Source organism: Oenanthe melanoleuca, chromosome 1 (assembly GCF_029582105.1).
Source record: "Oenanthe melanoleuca isolate GR-GAL-2019-014 chromosome 1, OMel1.0, whole genome shotgun sequence".
NCBI lineage: Eukaryota > Metazoa > Chordata > Aves > Passeriformes > Muscicapidae > Oenanthe > Oenanthe melanoleuca.
Window position 1 is genome coordinate 79,224,456 of NC_079333.1, and position 11,302 is coordinate 79,235,757.

The window sequence follows — 11,302 nt, forward strand, 5'->3', positions numbered from 1 at the left end:
ATACCTAAATTTAGCAATTCAGCCCACATTAAAGTAGTCACCCTCCTTAGAGCAGCTGAACACTAAGGGCTCCACTGATGGCACAGGCAGGAGCTCCCTCAGATAGTTTCCCAGCCAAGGAAACACACCTGGCAGCTAAACAAAGCTCACCACAACATCATGCCTCTGCAGAAGGCACCAAGGAACCCAGACTGCCCTGGGCATGAGAACCAGAACTTCCTCTGGTCCACCAAAGGCCATGGACATACATGAGTGGGAGATAATTTAGAGCAGGAATATGATTTAAGCAGACTGAATCCTGCTGAAAGACTCTAGCTCTCTATCCTGCATTGCAGAGAAAGAGATCCTTCAAATCTGATGGTGTCAATACCTCCTAATGGACAATTTTCACTTTCTTTCTTGTAAGTACTGCCAATTCCTATAGAACTGCAGGAAAATTCCTATTTTCCCTGTCTTTGCCCCTGTTGCATTGGAAATGGGAAAAATCCAGCAGTGCCCTAGCTCCTTCTGAAAGAGAGAGTAGTCATAAATTTTAATCCTCAGTATTATTATTCCCTGATGCTTTTGCCATCTGGCTGCTCTTGGTGCCTGGTGGCTGCACCCTCTTGCCTCCTCCCACCTTCCTTGCTGAATAAGCCCAGAAAATAAGAGACTAATGTGTATTTCCCAAAAACCAAAGCCAGATAGCCATGGAGCCAACCAAAGACTGCTGTTAAGAACATGCTGTGCATCAGGCAAGAATGGTCAGGTTTTGGCTGGAGAAGGGCAGCACTTTCCTGGGACAAATACTCTTGTTCTGGCTCCTGGAGGAAAGAACAATTTTGTACAGCATTGAAAGGGCAGGCATGTACTGTCAGGAGGGAGCCAGACAACCAAAGCCTTCCAAACCCTCTTCCAGAAAGGTCTAGAAGAAAAAATTGTGCAGGATAACTGATTTGCATCAAAAGCAAGAAACTTAGCCCCAGGATGGGTAAATTTATCTATAAATGGTACCCCAACAAAGCCCAGCACTTCCAGGGCCCTTGTCACCCCATCAGCTGGATTGACACTGGAACCAGGGCTGGGGATCTTCCGCCCTTCCTCCCTTCCTCCCTTCCTCCCTTCCTCCCTTCCGCCCTTCCTCCCCTCCTCCCTCTCTTTAATCAATCTCTCACTCTACCTGTTTTCTACCTATCTCTTTTTCTCTTTCTATCCCAAACCAACCACCCTGTGTTTATATTAAAATATAAGGGACAAACATATATGAATTTCCATGCCAAGTGTATAATTTGCTAATAAAACTTGGCAAGTTTTTGTGGACCTTCTGATTTTTGTAATTTCTTTTTGACTGAGGGCATCTATGAATCTGGCTGTTCCCTTCCCTTCAGGATGGGACACCACATTCTTTGCCTTTTCTTTCAGAGCTGACAAGGGCTGGGATGTAAATTTGTTGACAGTGCTGGTGACATTTCAAAATCTTTAGCTAGCAGAGCCCCTTTCCTTCCTTCCAAGCATCATTTTTAATTGTAAGCATAGACATCAGCTGCAGATAGATAATCAGAAAGCCTTACACCCAGGAAGCTGGTGTGCATAATAAAACTCCAGTTGGAAAGAGCCTAATGTGCAAGATCACTTTCTGTAACTCTGTTAAATTACTGAGTTGTTTGACCCCTTTCTTCTCTCTCCCACCCAACCCCCACTTTCAAAATACCAAAAGCAATTAGAGCACATTACAAGTTAAATCACTTGTTAAATTTCAGATTTTAAGTCAGAGCCGATTCTGAATTATTGCAAGCAAAAAAGTACCTTAATTACAGTAAAGCTTAGGGCACTTAACTGGTCCTAGTTGCCAGATTTCAGGAGGATTATTGCTATTATAAAACAGAGCAGCAATACAGCAAGGCAAGACACTGATAACTTCCCAAGTGGGATGTGAAAAGAAATGCATTTTTCCAATAGTTGAAATAGAGAATATGATGCTATACTACATTTATAATGATTGGTAAATCAAACTCTGCATTTAACTCTCTGAGTAGATTTCAGGTGGGCACAGAAATTCACTTCAGGTTATTCTCCTCTTCCCTCCAAATGAATTGACAGCCTGAGGGGAAATCCTCTACCTGTCTGACACTAATGCAGACTTTCCTAACTAATACTTTTCACCTATGACAGTCACAGGTCAATCCCAGTGCTTGGCACCTGGGATAGAGATGGGAGCAAACCAACATTTTCACAGGAGAAGAATAAATATGTCTGTTTCTGTGATCACCCCTCATGTTTTGCATGGCAGAAGGGCTTCTCATTCTTAGATATTAGCTAAGGGGCCATTAAGTAAACAATAAAAAAAAGTGTTGTCTTCTTCCTGCCCCCCTAAGCGAGGGTGGTGACTCCTGCATTGTAGCTGGAGCCAAGTCTCAGGTGAATTTTAATCCTTCATTATTCAGTACATAGTGTTTTTTCCCCTTTCCCTCTAAAATGACAGTCATGCTGTTAAGCATAATAATTGTTCATGAGTGAGCACTGCTTTTTGTCCCTCTTGATTTTGCCTCTAAGGCAGGCTTCTTACTCCACTGAGGTCAAGGGTCACCTGCTAAATCATGCATACCCACAATCCCTGGTGAATTATGCAGTTGACAAACTGCCGCTAATGATTAGTACAACCTGCATTAAAACCCTGGCACTAAATTGATATTACTTGAGTGATGGATTACACCTCTAATGAGCGGATTATTGCCACAAGTGACCTTGTCGGCTGAAAGAGTGTTTCAATATAACTAACATCTCTCACATTCTCGTGTCACAGCAGCTCTAAAATAATATTCTCTCTCCTTTTTTGATTTTTTTTTTTTATTCCTGCTTTGCTTTTTAGTCCCCTCAAACAAGCAGGTAATCTGTAAACAGCACCTCTAATGGGATTAGTCATTACACTGTACCCCAATTAGTACAGCTTCATGCCTCTGAAATGCCCGGAGTGCAGAAAGGTCATTTTTTTGGTCGAAAACTGTTCTTCAGAACATTCAAGTCCACCTGCAAGCACGTTGCCTCACTGCTGAGGGGATCACATGCCCCCTAGACATCAGTAAATTTGTTGCCCTTTCATGAATAAAAAGATGAAATTGTGGCTGTGCACTTCAGCGCTCTCTCTCTCAGAGAAAGTCATCACTGCCTAATGGTATTGATGGGACAGAACATGGTCAGAGCATCTTTACCAAAACTCTCAGCCAGAGTTACCACCTGCCCACTCCATCACCCAGGGTGGACTCCTGAGCTCTCCCAAGCTTGTGTTCTGTGTGTGCCAGTGAGCCCTGGAGGAGCATGTCCAGCTACCTGGTGCTTCTCCGGGCGCAGCTCAGACGGCAGTGCTGCCGCTCGCCAGCAGCCAAGTGGCTGTTAATTCACCAGGAGGGAGGAAACACGTTTTACTAAATGTTTCACCAAAAAAGAAATCCCTCCTGCAAAGGGACTGCGCCGAAGACGAAGCCGCAGCGTGTCTGTGGAGTTAATGGACCCCTCGTGGAGCCTCCTCACGCCTTTGTCTGGACACAGTTAGTGGTACATTCACAACCGCCTGTCACGCTACACAAGTGCAGATGAGGCTGGAGGGGACCGTGTATTGATGGAATTAATTGAGCATAAGCCATGCTGACTGGCGGGGAAAATCACATGAAAGAAACAAAACGCACGTGCCTGGCCATTTCTGTGTCCTAACAAAGAATGAGCAGCTACAAACAAATAAAAATCGTGGTGGAGGATGTCAGCACGAGCTCTTTATTATCAGTGGCATTTCATTCCCCGAGGGATCTGCACACCCCTCAAAAGCAAGGCTCATTCCCCCAAAGTCAGAGGCGTTATATCAGAGAAAATCCAGTTTAAATAAATGCAATATTAAGTCCTGTGACAGCCTCTGACAGGGTCACATTCAATCTCCCAGTCCATATTGCCTCCCTCTGACCGCAGCCTCTGTCTTCCCCACTCCTCCCTGCCTCCACCCCACATGCTATCTAATACATTTGATGTTGTGCAAAATGAGGAAAAACCCTCGTGCTCCAGCTATAATGAGAATGTGTTCTCGGGATGCCCATTAATTAATCCTGGGAGACCTCTGCTCCCCTGTGCCATACCGTTAAAGCTGCAGGCAGCTCAGATGCTCTTCCTGGCAGTTCCCAGGGATGCAGCAGAAGCGAAGAGGAGGGTTTGCAGGGCACTCTGAGGTAATGGCTCTGCACACCCTCCTCCCCTCTGCCCAGCAGAGCCCTTGCCTGGGCACATCCAGCCCATGCTTGCTTAATTGGACGTCTGGCCCGGCAGCATAACGACAGTGCTGGCTGCCTTTCTTCCCATTGCGGGGCGTGAGAGGGAAAATGTACAATGGGCTGGTCTTGAGATGCTATACCAAACGTCAAGGCCAGGCAGATCACCCTGTGCACATGACAGCTGGCCCAAAAATAGCAAAGGCAGCAGGAGCCAGAGTCACCTAATGAGCCTCCTCTTACTTCGGCAGGTGTTCATGTTACAGGCAAGGCCAGCGATCTCACACTACAGAGGCCTCTGCTTCCTTTTCTTTTTTAACATTCCCAGCTCCCAGGTATGCTTTGGGACAGCTCTACAAAAACAGAAAAAAAAGTAACAGCTTGAAACTGACAGACACATTCATCCTAATATTGCCGTGGAAAATCTAGCAGGGAAGGAAGCAGAAAGGGGGAATGAGAATATTAATAATAATAATAAACCCCCAGAAAAGAGATTGCCAAATACCACACATCACCCAGTTTAATTTCTTGTTGTTCATAGCAGAAGTTAACAAAACAACACAGAAATATCCTGTCATCTCCTCTGTAGTGATTATAGCATTTACAGTAGCTATGAGAAGTATTCACAGGCAGAAACAGGATTTGCAAGGATGCCAAGAATAAGACAACTCTGTCACTTTAGGCTGGCATCAGTGACATCAAATGTAAAGTGTCTGTCACGTGCATTAGCAAACTCACACATGATCAGTCTTCTGGTAGACTAAGGGAGAATGGTGCTGCAGGCTCCACAAATCCTGGAAATGCAGAGGCTGGAGGCAAGGCCACCTTCCTGCTGGCTTAGACCTGAAGTGCCAACTTCACCAACTACGAGTCAAATTGCCACTTGCCCTATTAAACTACCCTTCATCTGTCACCTGCAATTTAATTCTTCACTGTTCATAAATGTAGAAAGAGAAATATTCAGTTCTCAGAGTCAAGACACCATTGTGGACAATGCTGATGACAAAATTTGCACTCTTTCCAAGCATAAGTTGAGTATGAGAATAGTGCCTGCTGCTTCTCTCTCTCTGCTGCCTGGTGTGAAGCCTGAATGCATTCCAAAATTATAAGGAAAACATATACAGCCATTTTTTTCTTCTTCTCTCCAGCTCTTTTCCATTCAGAATCAGCAGGGAATAGACTTTGTTTGTACTTATTTATAATTGTGGTATATTGAGGAATGTTCAGAGAGATGTGTTTCACATCTCATCTCAGAAGTCCAGGCCTATTTTGATCTTTTCCAAGCATAGTATCAGATATAATATCAGATATGTCTCTGGTTGCTTAGGAAGTTTTGTATCCCACACATATGAGCTCTGCACTGGAAGACAGTGATTTTGTTTTCCTGCAGGTCAGAAGAAGAAAATTTTGGCTATACTGCTCCTTCCAGTGAATTAGTCATTGCCTGGTTTTCATTTGTTTGAAGATGTGGCCCAACACCTGCTATGTCCTATTATGTTAAATGGCTTGCTGGAGTAATTTGCTTTTGGCAGCAAGTTGCAGGCATGGGTGCTCTGTGCTGAAACACTTGTACTGCCCACTTAGCACATTATGCCCTAATATTTTTATAGTTATGTATACAGAGGAGGGCTACTCAAATATTTTCCATAGAAAAACAGTTTACTGATGGTTTCCATAAAATGCTGCTTCTTTCCAAGGAAAATTTTCCTACTGGCTGAGAAACTAAACAACTGAAAACTAGTGGGCTTTTAGTCTTGAGGCAATAACCAAAAAAATGTTAATTAAAAAAATGTAGAAATGGTGATTCAGAGAGCAGAACAGCTTTTCTTGCAGGAAAGCTTTAAAAACAATTCAGTGCTTTGCAAGATGTGTAGTTTTTATGCTCCTCTTCTATGTACAGGGCTTTTCTGTCCCAATTCATACATAATATGTAGCAAGCAGAAACCTAAAATGATGCAATCAAGAGAAGATGCAGTGGCACAACAAATACACAAATACTTGAAAAATCAATCACCAGTAAGAAAGAGAAATTATAATGCCACCTTCACTAAGTCTTTCAAAGTCAGTCTAAGGTACAGGGAGTCTTTCTGGAGGTGTGTTTCCTGGAGTTCTTTCTTCCAAAAAAGACAGTCCCTGCTTCTACTTTAAAAAATAATAAACAGCTGTAAACTCTCTTAGATGTGGAGGAGAGATAACTAATGGGCATTAGAGGATTTAGAAACATCAGGCAAATAAAGGAAACTCAGAATATACCCTTTCTCTATTGCCTCATTTTAAAGTCCATTTCTAACAAAAGGTTAGGGGAAACTGAAGACAATTTTTCTAATAGACTTGCACTGGAAATCCTGGAAATATATAGTATGATAGAAAGTAATATCAGAACACATAGTTTGCTGAAGCCAAGAAAGATCTTCATTTTTCTTACAATCTAATAATTTGATTTATTTCCAATGGTTGTAGAAGTACTAGTGTCTGAAGCATTCTAAGTACAGAGATTCAAGAAAAGAAATCATAAAAACCATGAATCACTGTGGTTATATTCAAATCCAACAGGTTTGGGCATCATTTTCCAAGTAACCTTCTTATACTAATGTACCAAAAATGCACACTGAAATCCTACACTGGCAGAGAAATTAGATGACTAGGTCTTTTTCATCTCCGCTTTCTCTGGTTCCAGATTTCTGTGGTTTTAATATTACAAATTATTTTAGGAATCCTTTTTCCTGTAACAATGAACATACTTGTTCTCTGTTTTAATCATTGAGAGACACACCAAGGCTAATATTGCCATATATTAAGTAATTGAAACACTTGTCCTCCAACAGTGGTGACATCCCAGGAGATTACCCCTCCTGCTGGGTGGTATCACTTATGGAGCTCCTATAAATCTTTTCTTTTTTAGTGGAACAAAGTAAAATATTGACTAAAGAAAAAAAAAAAAAAAAAAAAAAAAAAAGGGAAGAAAAAGGAGAGGAGTCAAACTGTAGGGCTTTTTTCCCCTGAGCTTTTATTTTTTTCCAATTGTGTTTCTTCTTAAGGCTGTCAACCATGCCAGCCATTCAGAGACCACACCAGTATGAACTCCATGATTATATGTCTTGAAGGCTAGCCAGGACTAGTAGGGTCCTCACATTTGGACAAAACTGCAGTACTCTTAATCTTGATGAATAGTCTGGTTTTGGTCTATATCCACCAATTAAGTTGTCTAACGTCAGGAGCAACAGGGAGCTGGAAGGAGCAAAGCTTTTGAGGACTCCATCAAAGCCAAAAGGTGACATGAGGAGTAAAGCACTGTCAAATGTTAGGAAAAGCATCACTGCATGACTTTTCATGAACAAAGGAGACTGGAAAAATCTGTGTGTGCTACAGTCCAGAGAGGAAGTCAGGCAGAGGGTGAAGGAAAGAGCTTTGCTTTGCTGCTTAGAATTATAAAGCCCAGTGCTTTAGACTTCTCCACCCCAAGCAGCTTTGTCTTACATGAGCAATTCTACTTTGGTCATAGGAAACATTTCCATCAGTATCAGTTTGTGAAGTTGAACTGCAATATAATTCCCATGTTAATATGAGTTGTCACAGGAAAAAGGAAAGAATGAAACAAATACACACAACTAAACCTGCCGTTGTAGTTGGCCAAGGTAAAGAGCAACAGGGCGTTGAAATGGAACCAATACAGTCTGCAGAAACAAGCACCTAGAAGCTAAGAAATACACTGCAAATGAAATGTGCATTATATGCTGAGTATTAAAATGCAATGCTCTGCTTTAATGATTCCCACAGAAGCAAAACCCACTTTTTCAGTGTTTGTGGTAATCCACTAAAAGCAAACTGTGGAAAGACTTTAATGATGCTCTTTTCTTCCAGTAGCAACAGATATAGGCAATGTCATTCATTTTTTCAAAAAAAAGAAACACTTTCCATTTTTTTCTTCAGCTTCTTTATGCTGTGCAGCACAGAATATAATTACTTTACACTGTAGGCTCAAAAAGTCACTAAGCAGCTGATAAAAGGCAAAGAAATCAGTATGATTTTCTAGCTGAAAAAAGAGCTTTTCTTATTGGAGCTGATAACTCTCACCAAGGGCTCCAGGCTTTTGTTACATCAATTTGAGGAACTCATAATCTCTGCATTATGAATGTTCAACCAGGATATTTTCTGTTGTAGTGTATCAAGCACCTTCAATATCACAGCTCCTGTTGTCATTGTTGGGTAAACAGCTTTTGACACGTTTTCAATATGATTACATTAGAACAAGTGGGTCATGATTGATAACCTAATATTCAGGCCATGCAAATCATCAATCACAGGAAGTATATTAATTATTCAATGAAACCATCTAATGCAAGAATCAATGTTGGAAATGAAGAAAAGAAACTCACAGCTCCCAGCAGAGGCTACACCAGATAATAAAAAAGGAATACTAAATAATCTCAGCCCATAATCCTGTTTAATAAAATCCATTTATTTAGCTGTCGAAAACATGATACAATTATTAAAAAAACAAAAACAAACAAACAAACAAAAAAAGAAAAAAAAAAAAAGAAAAAGAAAACCAAACAAAAAAAAAACCACAAGAAAATAAAAAACTTCTTTTTCTTGTGGAAAACAGACTTTTGTATTTTTACACTGTGATTAAATGCGAAGTCTAAAAGTACACTGTAAATAATGAGAATAGCTGTGACACATGTGAAGAAAAAGAATCACTTAGAAAAACAGGTGCTCTCAGTTATTCTTGGTGAGGTTAAATCAATTATAACAGTGTGACACATGGTCTGCAACAGCCCAAGAACCTTACAGATCCCCTAAACATCACACACATATGGCCTAACTAATGATTCTGCATAGGAGTGGACACTGTTCCTCCTTAAACAATCCAAAATTATTCAAATAGCCAAAGCAGCTCTAGAAAGAAGGATCCTCAAAATGTCTGCCATTCTTCAAAAGTGACAGAAATTGTGGCCAAAAAGGTTTGTAATGCAGAAACAGAGGGGCGTAGCAGGCAACACTGGAAGTTGCAAATTTCACGACCCACCTGGCTGATGTGCAGCTGTGATGGTAGAGGGGGATTTGATGGCACTCACCTGAGCAGGTAGCTCTCTGCAGACACTTGACCCATATTCTCTGCTGGTTTTGACTTCAACAATTCCTGAGATAATTCATCCTGCTTCATTTGAAGCAGACCCCAGGGTATCTTAGACATAAAATCTCTGGCAATTAATGTTGGCATTATCAGCATCCACTTAGGCAGGAAACTATGTGCAGACACCTACATTCTCATTGTAATATAATCCTACATGACTTCCACTCTTCTACTCTCCTGCTGGTTATTCTCTTCTTTAGCACAATATCTCATCCCTAGTTCACATGGCCCTTTGCAGTTTTTGGCATAACACCACTTAGGCTGGCACTGAAATGATTATCTTATAGCCACCTCTCTTCTCATTTTAGCATGAAATCCCTTTGTGTGCTTTCCTTCTGCATTTTAACATCAGATTTTCAAAGCATACAATTTATTCCTAGGATCTGCTTTTCTTTTAAAGGAAACATCAAAATGTATTGGTGCTCCCCCTGCACTCAAACAAATAAGCATGAGATTTTTCACAAAAAATTTTTTCACCCATCAGAGTCAGAAAGAAAAGTAAAGACAGGAACATCTGATTTTGACCATAAATGCAGAGGAACCTTCTTGGAGCTTGTGGTATTTCACTGTATCTAAGATTTACAAAGGTCTACATGTACTCCCTGAGTGGCAGATGTCACAACATGCAATAACAAGTCCACCAGAATGAAATGGTGACCAGCCTCACTAACCTTATCTGCACCATGCCTGTCCACCAGTAGAAAGGCAGTAATTATCTTAATTGTGTGGCTTATACCAGTTCATCATTGCCAAGTAGATACACTCTACCATGAAACATGGCTTTCAATGTTATATGCAAGGACAGTGACAGCCACAGCAGGCTCTTGCAAACAGCTCCAGGGAGCCTTGACTGATGAGGCAACAGCTCCATCCTCAGTATCTGCCCAGTGAGGTACACCCAAAGATTTCACTCAGCCAAACTCACAGGTCTCCTAGTTTATCTTCCAGCTAGGAAATAGTATAATAGTTTCAGCACATTCCTGCTTAAATGGTGCAGTATTTGGCAATGAGAGGTTTAGGATCTGGTGAACTGCTACAGCACAGCTTGTGATCTTCCTCAGTCTATGGGTAGACAGCCACAGGGGCACAGTGACAGCATGGGGCTATGGGTCCTCACAGAGCCATTCACCCCCTTTTACCTGAGCAGACTCATTAACAAGTCTTGATTTTAAACCATGACATTCTAAACAAGCTGAACAAGTGAAAGTTTCTCTCATTTCATTACTATGTTCTAAGTGCTGTCAAGCCAGCTGGACTTTCTGTTTAGGTAGACAGCCAGTTGGTGTTTAAGCCCTCAGTGGTGGGTTTTGTGTACTTGTAAGTTCCCAGAGGTCTACATGACTCCCATGTTTGTTCCTGCCTCAACATCTTTCAAGTACTTTTCTTGAACATTGGTTTCTCCTTCTATTAATACCCATCATAAGATGCTAAAGGTCCAAACCAACATCAGTCCTAGAGATCTTTCAGCATCTGAAATGCAACCTTTCCCTTGTATCCAAATCTCTTCCCTATCCAGAGACAAATGTTAACTGAACCCATCAAAAACAAAGTTATTGTGGGGTTCCAAAGGCAATCAGGTTTTAGGAATGTAAGATTTAAAAGGACTTCTAGGATGAGAGTGCAGTTCCTCACTCTTACAAGGACTAATCACACTGATCCTTTCATGAAACTCCTTAGAAGCTTATCAGATTCTAACTTTTTTCTTTTTTCTTTTTTAACATATAAACATACATATGTGTATATATGTTAGATTTTGGGCTAACCATACTATGGTGAGATTGTTCCATAGCCTCACCACAGTAAAAGCTAGAAACTCAATAGAAATTCTGTTCTAATTTTCAGGCACAAAGCATTCATGACCAGCTTCTGCTAATTTATATTGGTATTAACATTGTTCTGTAGCTCATCTCTTTCCTAGGAAACAAAAAATTGCAGA